Consider the following 18,034-nt stretch of genomic DNA (forward strand, 5'->3'; position numbering starts at 1 on the left):
TCACTTTGTGTCCGTTTGTCCGTGTGTGCATTGCAGGACTTGGTGCACTGCATGCTTGTGCGAAGAATGGAGCAGGGGGCCAACAATGGGCTTGCACGTGTGTGCCTGTCTGTGCCTGGAGGGCTGTCAGAAACGCTGCCGAGGAGAATCCTGTTATTGTCTGAGTGCTCGTACACAGCGCTGACTGATAACTCCCTGCAGTTTGCTGGGCTCTGCTGTGTGATTGATAGAGCACTGTCCCTGACATCAGCGTGGGCTCTGCTCAGATCGCTGGCAAAGTTAGAAAAAGCGATTTTTCCCTTTACTGTACACTTGAAGTTTTCACAAAATTGCTAACCCTTAACCATCACCTTCTCTGCAGAAACCTCCATCACTGGCAGAAATAGCAAAGCTGGTAGAATGCAATTTTACTTCAGGAGCCTCATTAAATTTGCATTCCTTGGAGCGCCACAAGGAAGGTGATGGTCTGGCTTTGTCTGCCTGGCCTCCTGTTCACTTTGGGTGATGCACCTGAAGGAGAGCAATGCCTCTGACACAGCTGCCTGCCTGGAGACAGACATAGGTGATGGGCCTATTTTACTGTGCTGTTCTCTACGTGTTATTGACTTGACAAATCTATCTAAAAACTGGGGTAGCGATATTTTTCCTAGGCACCATCAACACTCAAATAAACAAGAATATTGGGAAAAACATGCTTAGGTCACTTCTATAATATATCATAGAATCATAGAATGGTTTGGCTTGGAAGGGACCTTAAAGCCCATCTAGTTCCAACCCCCCTGCCATGGGCAGGGACACCCTCCGCTAGTCCAGGTTGCCCAAAGCCCCATCCAACCTGGCCTTGAACACTGCCAGGGATGGGGCATCCACAGCTTTGCTGGGCAACCTGTGCCAGAGTCTCACCACTCTCACAGTAAAGAATTTCTTCCTTATATCTAATCTAAGTCTACCCTTCGTCAGCTTAAGGCCATTCCCCCTTGTCCTGTCACTCCATGCCCTTGTAAACAGTCCCTCTCCAGCTTTCCTGTAGCCTCTTCAGGTACTGGAAGGTGCTATAAGGTCTCCCTGGAGCCTTCTCTTCTCCAGGCTGAACAACCCTAACTCTCTCAGCCTGTCTTCATAGGAGAGGTGCTCCAGCCCTCTGATCATTTTTGTGGCCTCCTCTGGACTTGCTTCAACAGCTCCATGTCCTTCTTGTCCTGGGGACCCCAGAGGTGGACACAATACTCCAGGTGGGGTCTCATCAGAGCAAAGTAGAGGGGGAGAATCACCTCCCTTGACCTGCTGGTCACGCTTCTTTTCATCCAGCCCAGGATATGTAGCCTGATTAAAAGCCATTCCCATCAGGTAGTTGCTCAGCAATTTACTGACATAATCTCCTGCTCTTAACAGAATCATGGAATGGTTTGGGTTGGAAGGGACCTCAAATATCATCTAATTCAAACCCCCGTGCCATGGGCAGGGACACCCTCCACTAGACCAGGTTGCCCAACTCTTGTAGGAGTTCACATTGTAGCAACAGGACACCCCAGTAAACAGGCCAAGGATGGGGGGGATGTTGTTCTCTCCCTGCTTCCAAAACCGGAGTCACAGAAGAGTGCACAATAAATAAATGCAAGACCGCTGTATCCAGCACAGTCATTAGAGACTCCTGTCAAGACTAAGCAAAGCCCCTGTAGTCAGGGATGTCTTTATCATAGAGACGACTCTTTTGACTCCTCAAAGCCAAGGCAAGGCTCTGTGGTCAAGTTAAGTGACAAGCTGTGCAGAATGCCCAGCTGCGTAAGGGACTCCTAGTTAATTCAGGGGTTGTTGCTGCATACCTCTACCACTGAATGCATACAGATGTCTCCTTATGGTGCGTTTTCTAGTGGTGAGAGTACCAGCAAGGAATCCTTCCCAGAGTCCTGGCTCTGAACACGGAGTGGACCTGCAGCACCGGGCAGTTGCTGCCAAAGTTTCTGGCAGTTTCTGTTCCAAGAGCTGCCTGCTAGCGGGGTGGAGGTAGTGCCTGCCCTGGCAGAGCCGGATTCCCACCGCCTAAGTCCGGAGCTTGTTACACCGGGCATTGCCTTCACTCCTCAGACGGCAGCCTCGAAAAAAAAGGCTCCCTCTGAGGGCGGGCAGGGCAATCCCGGGGTGGGCCCGCAGCCCCGGAGGGCTCCAAGCGCACCCTAAGCGACGCCTCCCGTTACCTGCCTTCTCCGACCAGGAGTTGCACGGGGAAGGGACGCACCGGGAACCGTTCCCAAGCGCCCTGTGCCGCGACCCCCACGCCCGGCGCAGGCGGCCGTCCTTCCGCTCGGGGCTGCCTTCCCGGCGGGGCTGCCTTCCCGGCGGGGCTGCCTTCCCGGCGCCACCGCACCGGGGGCCGGCGCGGGCGGGGGCCGCGCACGGGGCAGGGTTTATAGCGCGGCCGCAGCGCCGCCCGCAGCCCGGCGGGGCGGCAGCGGGCAGCGGCCGCGCCCGGGTGCGGAGCTCCGCACCGCTCCGCACCGCACCGCAGCGGCGGGGGCTGGCGGCCGCCCCCGGGGGCCGGCGGGCCGTGCTAGTAGTCGGCCGCGGCGCACAGCGGAGTGGCATTAAAAGGCGGCGGCGGCGGCGGCTCGCCGCTGTGGTACCCAGCGGCGGGGCCGGGGGAGGGCTGCGGGGAACGGGACCGGTGCACGTCGCCGCCGCCGCTGGGCGGGGGGGGACGCGGCGCTGCAGGGCGAGCATCCGATACCGCGGTACCCGGCTCTGCCCCGGCATCGCTGCGAGCACACGGCTGCTGCCGCCCGGGCGGGCGGAGGTGAGTGCTGCGCTCCGCTCCGCGAAGCGGCCCCGGGGCGGTGGCGGGGGGGGGAGCTGTGGGGCACAGCCGTCTCCCCTTGTACCGTCTCCCCGCTGCCCGCCGCCAGTCCCCAGGCGCTCGGCTCTGCCTCTGAAGGTGGCCGGGGGGAATAGGTTGCGCTCCCGGGTCCCGCCGTGGAAGGCGATGGTTAGGGGAGAGCGCAGCTTGTCATCGCTCCCCTTCACCCCACTCCGCAGTTTAGTCTTTTTTTTTTTTTTTTAAAGCTTTCCACCATCAACAACACCCCACTCCCCCCCCCCCATTATTTTTTTTTGCTGCGAATACAACAGATAAATCCCTCAGTTGTGTGTTTAGCCAACTCTCCCTGGAAGCTCTGGAGAGTTCATGAATATGCACAGAGGAGAGCGTTGCCCAGGGAGGCTGCCTCTATAATAAGCTGATTGAGCTGTGCCTGCAGCAGGGCTGTTCTCCTGGGGGAAAAGTTGGGTGCCAGAACTGAGCAGCTTTGTGTCCCCGACTTCACGGAGGATTGGCCTGCCTCCCTGAGGAGGAGGAGAGCCAGCAGAGACATCCTCCAAGCTCAGGGATGCTAGCAGGTCCAGCCAGGCAGGATCCTCATCTCTGACAGCAGCTGGTGTCAGATGTTTGTCCAGAAGATGTAAAGAGAATCATGTACCTGGCACATGTAAGGTAACCTTCCTGTTTTATACTGGCTTGTGTAGAAAACTGACTTTTCCTGCCTAAAAACCCTGGATTGCTTAGTAAGAGCATTACATTGCTTAGCTACAGTCCCAGTTGCAGCCCAGTCCTGGGCCCTTACTATTCCAGGTGCTCTCCAAAGACGTGCCAGCAAAACAGCCTGTGTCCTGGAGAAAATGAAGTCTTTCATGTTCTTTCTTATTTGGTGATATGATGACCAAACCAAAAGAGTGGGGCTGATTGCCACTGCCCAGGTATTTGAAAGCACTTGGGAAGGGTGGGAGCTGCTGGGAGCTGAGTATAACTGAAAACCTCTGGGACAGATGGACTAAGATGAAAGTGGCAGGTCCCTCAGGCTGGTGTAGGACCTTGCATCTGTCTTGCTGCTGCATCCTGTGTCGCTTGCACTTTGTTTTGTGCACAGGCACAGCAGCGTGCTGGTTAGCAATCTTAGCTTATGCAATTATTAGGATAGTGTTTTGACAGCTGTGCTGAGTCTGTTAGGGTCTAATGTAATATGCAAGCAAATAAGTTCCTTTAAAACAAGGCTGATGCATGCCCTCTTCTGTGGCTGCAAGACATGACTCAAGTTAAGTGGGATGAAGACTTGTGTATTGGAAGAGAAGTACTTTTACAATTCAAATGACAGACAAATAAACAGACTTTTTGCTCACAAAGCCACACGCTGATACACATAAAATCTGCTACCCTAAAAGCTCAATTTTTTTAAAAAAAAAATTTCCTATGAAAATGTTGATGAGCTTTTGAAACTAGCTTTCTATTCTCACCAGTAAAACTTTGCTTGGGGACAATGTTTTTCCCTCTTCCTCCCCAACAACCTTATGAAGTGTTGATAAAGATATTATCCACAGCATCAGCTTCCTTTGATTGCTCTTTTAGGCTGTGTGTCTAGATGGAAACCTAGCAACACAATAACTGTATTGAAGAGAGATGTTTCACTAGCTACACTTCTTTTTATCACACTGGATGCATCTTCAGAGATTAGACTCATCAAGCCAGTCTCTTTACCCCTTTGGAGCCCTATAGTTTGATTCCCTAAGCCTGGAATAAACCAGACCTGAGCTAGTGAAAAAGACAACAAAGATGGAATGGAAATTCTTAATATGATAAAAGATCCATTCCTCCTTTCTTCCTGCTGCCCCTGTGAATACCTGCTATATTCCCATGGGGAAAATACTCACTACGGAGGGAGAATGCTCGTCTAGTAGAAAAATGATTCAAGGGGAAACTAGCCATCACCATTTGTGACTGTTTCACCTAAACACACACGGGGAAAAGCTAAGGGACAAATGGTCCAGAGCAATATATAACAGTATAATATGTGAGAACCAGACTGGCATTTGGGAAGTAGCATCAGCATCATTCCAATCACCTACTGTGGTGAAGATTGTGATTCAATTTCTGCAAGGTACAGAGCCAAATTCATCCTTGGGTAAAAAAAAAAAAATGAAAACCACCACCTGAAATCACTGACACTCTGTCTAGATTTACCTCACGGGCTGTATTCTAGTGCTCTTAGGTTTATTGACAAATACCCTTGTTGTGCATACTGTCTCTTTACAACAGTGGAGTAAGGCACTGACAAGGAGTCAAGGTGACAATATCTGACTGGCTCTGTGGGATTTAGGGGCAGAGAAATGAGGGATTTCACGCTGGTGAGATCTCTGTTAGTTTTCAGGTGTTTGGGGAGAATGCCTTTGCTAGGTGCTAAAAATTCTCTCAATACCTAATATGTCCTTGGCAACGCCTCCGAAGATCTTGTACTTTTTCAGCATTAATGAATTAAACATCACAAAAGTCTTTGTCAGGTCAATAGGATGGTGGTTAAGTTGCAGGAGAACTTTGACCACTTCTGTATCTGTCATTTCTGAACTGTCAATGAGAAGTGTTTATAACAAGCTGTACTGTGCAGGAGTTTATGGTGTAGCTGCGATGTGCGTGGATGTATATGTAACCATATAGCATGAGAGCGATAGGATGTGTGCATTTTGGTGTGGCACCGGGGAAGGGTATGAATATGGTGTTAACATTTTGCATCCGAAAAAACCACGGCACATCTATCTGAAATCCTCTTGTGATGCCAGTGCTCTGAGGTAAGTGCCGCTTATACAAAGACTTGCCTGTTGGGCACAAGTACTTAATAAGTAAGCTTGACTGAGACTGGAGAGGGATAGGAGTTCATACCCTGATGGCACATGGAAAATCTGGATAAGCTGTGATTTTTATTTCTGAAGTTTGAACAGGTCCTACTGTGAGTCCCAGTGTCTCTGGGTGATGCTGCCATGGTCTCTGTGCATGCCAACGTGCAGTAAATCCTGGCAAGACTCTTTTTAGCACGAAGCATTTAGCATACAGTTGGTTTAATCCTCTAATCTTATCAAGCACTGACATAAATGAGAACTGAACAGATTCATTCATTCTAAAAAATCAAACCCTGTTATATTTCTCAGTGTAGTGCACAAGATTTCTCCCTTCACTTACCTGATTGGATTTTTTTTTTTTTTTTTAATCCATTGTTTGTTTAAAACTATCTGGCTATAGATTTGGGCTCAGTGGCAAAAAGTACTTGGTAATCAGTCCTGCTGCGGTGTGAGTTTACCTGCTGTTTAAGCAGCCTCAGGGGTTTTCAGGATCAGAGGCAGTAGTGTGGTTTGGGAGGCATGGTTACTGAAGTTGCAAGGTTGGCAGAGGAAGGAGTTGCTGGTAAGCGTGGGTACTTGTAACCTCCTTGGTGACAAGCAGTCCTGTTTACTTTTTGTTCCTTTTGTGCCAGTCAAGAGGAGTGGAACATGTCCTTTGCCTTCTTCCTTTCCACACACCTCCATGTTTCTCTCTACACAGAGAGATAAAACAGTCCTCGCGAGGTGTGTGTGCAAGCTGCCATTCGGCTCTGAATGTGTGGCCAGGGGCAGGGGAATGTGTTTCCAGACCCTGTGATGAAGTTGAACAATGAAATATTAGTTTCTAGCGCTCCCTTATGTCTCCCCTGTGATACCACAGAACAGGCTATCTCTTTAAATGATTGATTTCACACAGATTTACTTGAGTTCATTCATCTAGATGCAGCTTTAGCAGGGTGAATTTTCTCTGAGGTGTAGCCTTACTGATGTCTTTCCTAAGGGCTGGATCCTGCCTCCTTTTCTCTTGCAGAGGAGGACCTTATTTCATGAATAGCTCTACTGCATTCAGTGAGACTGTTTAAAGAGTAAGGTGCTGTGGTGCCTGTGACTCAGACTAATGCAAGTCAATTTAAAGGACAGATTAAGCGCAGTGTGAGTATGGATTGCAGTGTCTGGCCCTTAATGAATAATTCAGGAACATGGAGGAGACAGTATAAGAGTTAAGTGCTTAATCCAGCTCTAGGTGAAGTCAGCAAGAGTCTTTCCATTGACACCAGTCCAGAATATGTTTCAGCATGGGCTTAACTGTGAGTTTGTAAATTGTCCCTTTGATGGCAGTGTGCTTCAGGTATGAGCTACAGCAACTGTCTGAAATGGCACCCAGTAGAATATTAATTATTATTTAGTCTTGCCCATCGTACTGTCATGAACTGTCCTCTACAGCACCGTGAGAGAAGTTTTCTGAGGTCTCAGCACTGCTATTGAGTCATGCTTTCATAGTACCAAAACCAGAAAAGGTTAATAACTTGAGTGCTACACCATTAACAGGAGAAAATAGAGACACAAAAAGTTTGGCAAAACAAACTACAACGGTTTAATTTTGGTTGCGTGCTCGGGATGATGCGAGAACAAGGCACTTGCATGTCATATGGATTTACCAGAACTGGACGCTCAGCACTTCACAGCTCAGGAGTCCACTTGTGTCTATTCCTGCCAGTGGCTGAGTGCAATCTGCCTTCATGGGGGGTGAACAGAACCCCCAGGCGCTGGGAGACCCATTGTGGTGGGGTGGCAGAGCAGCTATCTTCTGCTGATGGGAAGCAGAGTGCTCTGCACCCATAGCTCTTGTTTTGTGCTGTGGGTCTGCAGTAGCTGTGGGAATCCTGTCCTTCCAGCTGGCCCGGAGGGATTTACTTTCTTGTAAAGGTACAATTCTGCAGTAATCACAAGCAGTGCTGATCTTTTGATGATAGCAGCATCATTGACTTGGAGGGGCAGAGCATCTCTTCTTTCTTGTTGTAGCTCTGGAAGTATAAAACATCCCGTGAAACCTGTGCCCTTGCTCTCAGCCTACAGATCCTGGCAGTGCCACAAGCTTTGCTCGTCTGTGGGGAGGCAAGCATGCCCATTGCAGGGCAGGGCACTCAGACATGGGCTGTCTCCTGTGCTGAAATTAGGGCTTTACAGATACCTGACCCTTTTTTCCTGTTTTGAGTTATCTCTACTTGCTGGGAGAAGAGGTCTGGGGAACAAGGCTGGGATACTTTCCCTGCCATCTGCCTTAAGGCAGCAGGCTTGAAAGTTGGCACAGTTAATTCCTAATCTTTGCCAAGCTCTGTTAATAGAGAGTGACTCCTCCTGAATAGAAGGCAGTTCATGTTACATAAATAGTGGAGAAGGGGGAGAGGCCAATGTGTTTGCAGGGGGTGAAAGACGTACTGGCAGTCGTCTGGTTCTTAAACTGCTGCTGCTCTTGACTCTGTGCTTCTTTATGGAGGAGAGTCAGAGGTGAGAAACATTTATTTTCTGCCTGGACTTCTGGGTGTGGATGCTATTGCTTCTGGGGCCTGGTTCTGTAGCTGCGATCCCACTTTCCCTGTGTAAATGCGGTCACGTCAGTGAAGTCACTTTGGATTTCTTACTGGGAGTGTGAGGCCACGATCCACCTGCTAAGATGACTACATTGACAAGCTTGTATGGGCTGCAGGGCATCCTATCTGATGCTGCCACATGGTTTCTTCCCATTTTACTTTTACACAGCAGAAATTTCTTTAACCTGAAGTTCAGGGAGGTCTCTACTCTGAGCTCACTTGGCTGTCTGATGTTGGGCTTGGAAGTCGCAGAGTCTGTTTCTTCACCTGTATGTGATGATGTATATTTAATTAATAACAATAATGCCCCCCTGTTAAATTGGCACTTTCATTTCCAGGATCATTTGGCTCAATATGTTGTTTCTTTTACAGTCCGTCTACAGAGTCCTGTTTCCCCCTGCCTGCCCATGTTCTTAAAGGATCTGTGTGTTTGCAGACCAACAGCAAAGAAGGAAATTCATGTGTTAGCATCATAGGCCTCTGCTGGGTATTAATTTCTTTACACGTGATGATGCTGAGCATGGGAGGAGCTGGGGCATCTGGTGATCAAAGCAGAGGATTGGGAAGAGTTGGGTACTATTGTTGCTCTGCCACAAATCTTGTCATTTTGAGCTGATCTAGAAGATTGCTGTAGCAAAGATGACTCTGGGTTTTGGATGCCTCAGTTTCTGGGCACCCAGTTTGTGTCTCTGTTACCTGGAGTTGTAGGTACCACTGCTGCTCCCCAAATGGCAACCAAAACCAGGGTCCACGTAACAATATTAGCTGTAACTTGCCTGGTCTGTATTTATCTTCTGTTAAAGTCAGCAGAAGTTATAGCTTGAATTCCAGCAGAGCTGGAACTAGACGGTGGAGCCTTGCTTAATTCATTTGTAAACTTGCATATAATCTGACCTATTTCCCTAGAGGAATAAGGGAATTGGATCTGATAGGTGTTTGCAAAGGGTTTACGCAGTCTCTGATAGAAGCTGATATGATGCATAAATGCAAAGTGCTCTTTGTTCCTAGGGGGATGTGCTGTATGTTGACTTGTTTCTTGGCTCTCTTTTACACCCAGGAGCTGAGAATGAATTGCTTTTGAGTGCTGTATTAATGTCTGTGGAGACAATTTGGAAAAAAAAAATAATATCCTAATCCTTGCTACTGCTTAGGGTACTGCTGAACATGCAGCACACTTGATTCCCTGAATCAAATAACTTGTCTTTTTGTTCCTCCTTTTAACAAGGCAAGCGAATTTCTGAAGAAGGGGCTGCAGACTCAGATTTGAACTAGAGCCCAATGGGGCATTTTAAACATGTCTGAGAAGCCCAAAGCAACCCTGGCTCCTGCTTGTAAATCAAAACTGGCCAAATCCCCTGTCTTCACATTTCCTTTGCCACCTCTTTCCCTTCACCTTCCCCCTCGCACACCCTCCCACTTGCTCTCCAGCTAACAACTCATGTGCCAAGTTTAATCTCCAAGCCAATTTTTATGGCTGAGTTGAAATGGAAAGGTGGACAGGCCCACAAGAGCATGAAAGTGACTCAATAAAACAGTGGGCTTCACTTAAACTGAGGGCTGTGAGTCTGGACAACCTAGACAACAGCTTGTTTTGAAGGCTAAATCTATTTTGCTGGAAAGCTTGGGCTAGTTCTGGAACCATGCAGAAAGCTGCTGCTTCTGGTGCTTCCTGCCAGCAGTTGCAGCTTCCAGACTCCAGATCAAGGCGTTGCAAGCTGTGGGTCTTCAGGACCCATTGAGCGCTTGTCAGCGCCTTGGACTCGCTGAGTGTCAGATCTATAGACATGCTTTTAAATGGACTGTCTCAGAATCTGATGTACGTGCTTAGAGCCATTTTTTTCCACATCCAAACTGAATTTTACTTCCAAGGCCACCCCTTCTCTTTCTCCCAACCCTAACCCTTACGTCTCAGCTCTGTCACTTCACATGGGGATCTCCGAGACAGGCGGCAACTGAGCTGTGTGTGGTCTGTGGTGTTCTTTGATCCATTGCACTCTTGTCACTGATGTCAATATACTTGTGCACAGAGCATGGTAGAAATGCTGCAGTGTTGTAGGAGCGATAAAACACCAGCCTATGACAATTGGAAACAAGATATATCAGCAGGTAAATGTTTCATCCCCTGTGGCACTGCTTAAGCTGAAGAAAAGAAGTTTCATTCCTGTAAATCTGCTACATGGAACCAATTCCTTGGTGAAAGTTACCTCACACTAGCTGCAGAGTTCGTAGCATAGGTTTCTGTGTAAGTGGTACAGCAAAGCATTTGACCTTATTTAGATTCCAATAACAGAGAGCTATACCGTAAGCAGCAGAGATAGATTAAGTTAAGACTGTGATGACATTTGCTTTACAGACCTCTTGCTGTTTCTTGTATTTCTCCTGTATTTCTGATGTGTTGTGGGGGAGATCATTCCTTCTGGATTCACATCTTGGCACACATGCAGCCAAATTCGTTCTGCGTGTACACCACCTGCCTACATTCCCATCTATTCGGTTATGTTGCAGATCCTGGTACTGTTTGCGTTTCCATTCCTCTGGCTGATTTGGAGAGTGCCTGCAGTGAGTTTGCTCCTTTACTCAGCCAGCTGAGCCTGGTTTCCAGAGGGCCGGACACAACGCCACTTACTTCAGCTTAGGGCAGTGGAGTGAGTCCCTTTGAAAATCAATTGACAAACGTCTGTGCAAGAATAGCCTGTGTTTGCTAGTGGACAGGGATCCCAGGAGGTTTTGGGACAAAGCATATTGTGAAAGGATGGAAGATGGGGTCTCAGGCTCCAGAATATGAGAGCCATTCAGAAGCAGGTGATGTGATTTGCCCCAGGGAAGCTATAAAAACTAATAGCGAAGCCACAAATGCTTCCTTTGTTTTTGTGTTTTGCAGTTAGCACAAGTAGTATCTCAGCCTGTGAGTGCCTGGCTGAGAAGTGTGGGATGCGGTAAGGAACTGGGAACAATTGCCTGAAATGCTTTGATCCTCTGCCAGATGGCAGTCCCTTGGTGTGCCTTGGGTGGGATGATTGCCATTCACGAGGTCCTGAGCTCGTGCAGCTCGCGTGGCTGTTCCTCTCTGAATCTTTGGTGGTAGAAGAATAGGGACATGGGTGGTCTCCGTCTCTTTCTGAACTGCCCCTGCGCTAGGCTTAGACGACACTCCTCTGGGTCTGTGCTGGGAGGGAGAAGAGAGGAGAGAGCAGGGACACCGCTGCTGCCTCGGCTCAGTCCTGGTGGCCTAAATCTGTGTCCTATAGACATGGCTTCAGTGGCAGCTTCTGGGAGCTGCTGCCAGCAACATTTCTCTCCCTTGCACAGGGACTAACAGGAACCAGCTCTTAGTGTCTCTTGTCTGCACGAGGAAGCATCCTGGACTCTCCCTGAGATTAATGTGTCATTAAAGCCTGTTTGCTTATTCTGAGACCCTGCCCCTCCTCTGCTAGCGGTCTGCAGGACTGTGCTCGTTGAGCTGTGGTAACATTTAATGTGAGTTTCTGCATGGTTGGTGCAGCTGGCAGTAAGCTTTAAGTCCTTGTGCTAGCAGGGGATCTACCAACATGCTGTTCAGGCACTGAGGCATCTTGTCTCGTCTCGTCTCCACATCCTCCCCTTCCCCTCAGGAAGTTTTCCTTCTGTTCTGGAAAACCTTGTGTTCACCCAGGTCCTGCTCTGGAGCAGTCAGCTGTGGCACTAGACGCTCTCCAGCCTCTGGGGTTTACATCTCTGCTTCCACATTTCTCACTGATCCTGAGAAGATGAAAAAGCAGCGCTAATTAATCTAATTCCAGAAGCACCAGGTTTTCATGGGAGGAGAGCAGCTAGCTGCATATGTTTCAGGGAGAGAGAAGTGTGGGAGGTAAGAAAGACATACCTGCTCACATCCCACTTTATAGGCTGCTGAGAGCCAGCTAGCTACGCTGGCTCAGAGTCCCTCCTGATCTAGTAGTAAGTTTTCCATGGGTGATAATAGAGCATGGTTTGCTGCAGTTATTCCCACTCAGCTGTAGTGACTGTCAGGATGAATTCTCCCCAAAATTCAGGCCCTCACGTTCTCAGAAATAAGAGGCCATGTCTATACCACATGTGAGCTCAGCTCAGTGCATGGAGCTGGAATGGTGCATGAACGACCTTGGGTATGCCTTCTGCTCCCTCATTTATGAGAGGACTACAGCATCACCCGTTCCTGTTTCATGCTGGTATGTGGAAAGCGGTGCTGAAATACTGAGTAGGACTGAAATGCTGTGGGAGCTGTGTCCCCACCACCGATTGCAGTCCTTACTGCCTTCCCATTGTGAATCTGGCATTTTCTGATGTCAGTAAATTATAGCAGCAAAAAGGCAAGACCTTTAGATCCATTAGAGCGAGGCTAGGCAGCATCTGGAGCGAGACACTCTGACCCATACGACTCCAACATATGTGCAAATGGGACTTTCTGCCTGTACCTCCTTTTCCTGGAAGGTCAGAGCATGATGAGTAGAGCTGGCCAAATACAGACACTTCAGGTAAAGGGGAGTACTTACGACATTTTCTTTTAACCTTAATTGTACTTTTTATGTTGGAGTGGCAAGAAGTGGAGATGAAATAACTGCCTGTGCTGTGGTTGGCAAGAAGGACTGGCAGCGTAGGTTGGCATTCCTGCGTGACCCTTCCTACCACTGCCCGCAGAACCACAACCAGCAAAGTCCCCTCAGCACAAACTGCTACTTAGGCTGCTGGCGAGGAAGCAGCTCACATGCACGGGGAGGAAGAAATTGCCCTCCTCCTCCTCGGTAATGAACTAGCAGCTTATGGGGAGACTCTGGAGAGGGGCCTTTAGGAGAGGATGTTTTGATGAGTCCCAGAAGCACGGTGTGCACACAAGCAGGCTATTGCTGGGGAGCTGCAGATGGAGGAGAGCGCACAGCCAGCCCTTGTCTTCAGACTTCCTCCTGCTGCAAGGAGCAGGTGTGGGGAGCAGGGTCAGAGCTGGGGATCACGCAGCTGAGCATAGAGTGGTATCAGTGCCCGCGGTGACGTAAAGTGGGGAGCCTGAGCACAGGATGGAATAATAAATGACTGGCAAGGGTTGACAGCAGGACTTGGCTTTCCTTTTCAGGGTGACAATGGTGTGGGAAGCTTGAGTTTATCTATGAAAGAGCAGCACACAAGCTTTGGGGAAGGCAGTTTATTCCAGGGGCTTGGGAATTGGTGAGTCCTCTCCATGGTCTGAGATTCCTTCCTGGAGTGACACTTCTTGGGATAATAATACAAGGCCCTGGTTTGTGGCAGCCATCTGTATTTAATGAGCTGTAAAGGCTTTGCTATGAACACAGGTGCTCAGGGACAGGCACTGGAGTGTGGAAATCCACACTCCCTTAACAAGCTTGTTATCTTGGGCCTCTGGTAGGTGGGATCCAGGGTGCTTTTGAAGTCTCTGTCAAGGCACCCAAAGGCACACAGCTGATCCAGAAGCCAACCCTTTACTTAGCAACAGCAAGTGGCTGGGGCTCAGACAAAATCTGAGTAATTTTTGTAGTGGTTAGGTAAGTCATTTCTGAAGTGTATCGGTGTCTCAGCTTGCTCGGTGCCTGTGTGCAGAAACCTGTAAGTGCCACATGCCTGAGTGACAGCGGGGCCTTATCATTAACGCAAGCGACTCACTCAAGTGGTAAACATGGCACAAGGCTGCAAGGCATGTTTCCTGAGATTATAACCAAGAAGCTGTCTTTTAACACCCACAATCATTAGTTACAATAACCAGGAGCAAATTATTTTATCAGGAAATGAATTTTCTTTGCCAACGACATTCATGTTAGCAAAGTTCTTGTGTAGGTTTACCTCTGCAGTAATCCTGGGATGGCAGGCACCGAACATGTATGGTTTGCCAACAATCCTGGTGACCTTTCTCTTCAAAAAGTGCCGGTGTCAGTACTTTGAAGCAAGTATTTTGGGGCAATTTATTATGTCCTTTTGGATGTTTTTTTTAACCTGTCAGAATACAGATTCTTCCTGGAGTCGCTTAGGAAGTAGCACCCTACTACTGGAAGGACAGACCTTCCAGCTGGTACCTGCTGGAGCCATGCGTGGGCTGCCTCAGTTTCCCAAGCTAACACCATATGAACGTCATCCCCAATCCAAGGCCGTGGCATCACTCTTTTTCCTAGTGAAGGAAACATTCAGGAAAAATGTGGTGTTAAAATAGGAAACTCAGATGGCTGAGCTAGTTCTTATTGGCAGGCATCTTACCCCTAGCAAAGCACAGTGCAGCTGCTGATTTCTGAAAGCAACAAACAAAAGCAAAAGCTTTTGCTGTATATCCTTGTGTGGATCACAGCTGTAAGGTTACCCAGTTCTTCTGTCCACTTTCTTCTTGGTCCACTCTCTGTGCAGGTAGCGGCTTCTCACACAGCAAAGCAAACACCTTTTAAACCAGTCTCTCTCCCTTTTCCCTGTATACTGATCTTGCACTCCCTTTCTTCAGCCTGTTCCTTGTCCGCATGGCCAGGTTAGAGGTAAAGAGATGGGGGAACTCGTGGTCCTTGCATTTTCTGGCACTGTTAAGCCTTTCTGAGGTGTCCCACTACTGACCTGCACGTCACTGGTTAACATAGATTGTGTGAACTTGGTTCTCATTGCTGAGGTTGGATGTCCCTCGCCAGCACGGAGGTTACGTTGCGCAGTGGTGGTTATGCTTGATGTTACAGCGTAGATTACACTAGCGGAACAAAGCAGAGTTTGCAGCTTGTTGCACACAGCCCCCATCTGTGCGGTTCTGTGCACTCTAAGAAATGAGGTATCTTGTGTGTCTTAAACTAGGCACCCAAAATAAGTGTCGATTTTTTTCCTTCTGATCCCCTGAGCTCCCGCATCTGTCACACGCGGACTACACCACCTCCTCCTTCTCAGAGATGCTAGGAGAAGATTCCGTTCAGTCCTGTTTGTTCAGCCCTCAGACTGTCGTGACAGGCAGTGTTGAAAAGCTCATGAGGAAATTAATAATTCTGCCTCTGAGCCAGGCATGAGCAACGTGCAGGAAATGAGGCGTGAGACCACACGCTGAACAATGAGGAGAGAACAAGGTAGCGAATAGCTGCTGGGTTCGGGGAGCATCATCCATCGCATGCACTGGTGAAGGCCAGAGTCTTTGCCTCCGGACACTGGGTTTGGAAGAAGAACTGCACTGCAAAGCATTTACAGAAGGGGGGCAAATTAAGGATGCTGCGTCAGCCCTGAATTTGGCATTTCCTGATTGGTGAGTGCTTGACTTTGCGGCTAATCTTTCCACGCTGTTTTTGGCATGCAATTGAGTAGATCTAATCAGTGCTTGTCAGACACCTGGAATAGCAGGCAGGTGCAGGCAGGAGATCCTTGATGTCAATGTTGTGAGCTGAGAGTGCTCCAACAAGCCTTTGTCCGTTCTGAAAGCAGGTCGATAGAGCATAGAATCATTTAGGTTGGAAAAGACCTTTAAGATCATCGAGTCTGACTAGTTCCTTCAGCTGCTCTTATCTTAGCCAGGGTGTAAAAGTGCCTGTAAGGGGAAGGAAGGGTAGGACAGTCAGCAGTGAAAGAGGACACCCCAGTTAGGAGTGAGCGTGCATGCATGTACTTGATTTCATAAAGCTTGGGAGATCTGGCAGTCCTCCATGCTGTACACAGCTTTATCTATTGTCTTGCCTCCTGTGGGCAAGTGGAACTGCAGACGATAGAGCTTTAAATATATATACTAAATCATTTGCTGAACTTTTTTCCCAGCAAACGCATATTTACATCATTGTGCTGCGATCTCAACAGCACTGTGCTGCTGGAGCATTTTGATGTCGTTCTGATCTGCAAAGTGCCTGGGGTCTGGCAATGTTTTCGTGCATCTTACCAAAGGATTTAAAGCAAGTGGGAAGGGGAATGCAAAGGGCCCAGAAAGAAAACGAGTTAAAAGCCTTCCTGCTGCATTGTGCTGTACAGCTGGAAAAGTAGACCTGCTTGGTTAATAATGGTGGAGCCAGCCCAGCCAACAGTTTAAACCAGTTCAAGCAGCATGTGCATGTCTGGGCTTGTGTCCCACTGAAGCAGGTTCTGGGTTGTATCCACAAGTATATGTTCTGGCCAATGGCTGAATTAAGCCAGTGCTTTCAGAAGTATGTCAGTAGAATCAGGGTCAGGTGCCCAGTCTGAGGTGTCCTGGGACTACTTTGCTTTTCCAGGAGTGCAACACCTCTGATAGTCAGACCTCCACTTGGGACCCAGAAATTGTATCTAATTCCTCCTTACTGATTCATTTTTCCCACTTGTGAAGGGCGTTCTGCACTGGCAAATGGCAACACACAGCTTACTCCATGCACTCAGTTACAGCTGTGTTAAGGGGAGAGCAGAGACCTGAGAAAGCCCTTCTTGGTTGTTTTTTAAAATTATACTTGTAGACTAGTCTCAGTGATTCAAGTGCAGAGCAAAACTGGTCCCGAGTCTCAGTGTCGCTGTGGAGCCCTGCTTTAGAGTGGGTATGCATTAATGATGCCCTCCAGTTGTTCTACACGGCCAGAGCTGTGTACAGCGTTCCTCAGCATAACAGGGCCTGGGAGGCACTGTGTCCATCCCTGCTATCAACTGCGCATCGAGAGGTGGCTTTTTGCCGGAGCTGGATGCTCTTCAGATGATTTTGCAAGCACAAAGTCCCTTTCTCTGCCTCTTAGAGGAACTTTATATAGCTAACAAAGGGGCATAAAGCTGCCTTTGCTAGAAACTCCAAGAGTTTTCAGGAATACAAATAGGATCACAAAACTGCTAGCTCTGCTCTGAAAGGTTTGCCCGTGGGAGAAATGAATGTGAAGTTTAATTATTTTGTCGATAGGAATCTCCCATATTACAGAAATTGTCTTTCCCTCCCCTTCTAGCCTTGTGCTTTCTCTCCTTTTTTCTTTCTAGCTTGCTGATGCACAGGGCTTCCTTTTTCCTGTAAGAAGGAACAACTGAGTAATTGAAATGGAACACTAGTGAGGATTTTTTAATCTGAAAGTCAGCATTAATTAATCAGGTCGGGTGTAATTAGCTTCCTCATCTGTCACTGCCTCTCCCCAACTTGTCAATGACTTTCTTCTCTCCTAGATCTCACTGAAAAAGAGCCCTGTCGCGTGGGAGCTGCATGGGTGTTTTTCCTGGCTGGGGTGCAAGTGAGTGACAATCCCTGCAGGGCCCTTGGGATCTGAGCTGGATCCCACCTGCTGCAGTCAAGGGCAAAACTCTCGCTGATCTTAAGGTCTCCCAGGTTTGGCTTTGTCCCTTCTTTTCTGCTGTGTGTCAGGCTCACAGGAGTCCTAATTATTGCTACGCTGTGCTCCATAGCCCTGCAGTGCTTGAAATGCTTAATTCATTACTCGATCAGACTGGTAAGTTACAGCAAGATGTGGACGGATGCCCGGGTTAAACTGCTGAACAAGGGTGCAGATATCAATGGGCTTGGAGGCCCAGTCTGCCAGTCACTGTCATCAGTGACAGTCATCCAGGGAGGAACAGGGTGAGCCTCTTCCTTTGGGCTCTGGTAGCATTCGTGGCTGTGGTGCCGAGGTTCAGGCTCTCCCCACTTCCCCCTTCCCAGTTCCCAAGCTGCTTTTGGCTGGCTGAATGAGCGAGACAACGCAGATGAACATGTGCCGATGCCAGGCTGGGACGTGGGTGAGCTGAACACGAACTGTGCCGGCCCAGCTCTGCCAGAGGAACACAGGGTCTGTGATTTCTATGCAGCCATTAGGCAAAAGCCCCTTCGCAGCATACTCTCTGTGGGCGGCTCTGCAGAGCAGAGCTATGCCGCAGAGCTCTGCGGCTCTGCAACCCTGCTGTTGAACTTC

The 18,034-nt window shown here is 48.7% G+C and overlaps 1 protein-coding gene across 1 annotated transcript in view; it reads left to right on the forward strand.

Annotated features, from left to right (window-relative positions):
* Positions 1-2,599: 2,599 nt before the first annotated feature.
* Positions 2,600-18,034, forward strand: part of DISP3 (dispatched RND transporter family member 3) — a 43,695-nt gene continuing 28,260 nt past the window's right edge. The window contains exon 1 of the mRNA XM_075773050.1: positions 2,600-2,791. The gene's annotated coding sequence lies outside the window, so the exon portion shown is untranslated. The remainder of the gene's footprint in view (positions 2,792-18,034) is intronic.

This window comes from Balearica regulorum, chromosome 21, assembly GCF_011004875.1.
Source record: "Balearica regulorum gibbericeps isolate bBalReg1 chromosome 21, bBalReg1.pri, whole genome shotgun sequence".
NCBI lineage: Eukaryota > Metazoa > Chordata > Aves > Gruiformes > Gruidae > Balearica > Balearica regulorum.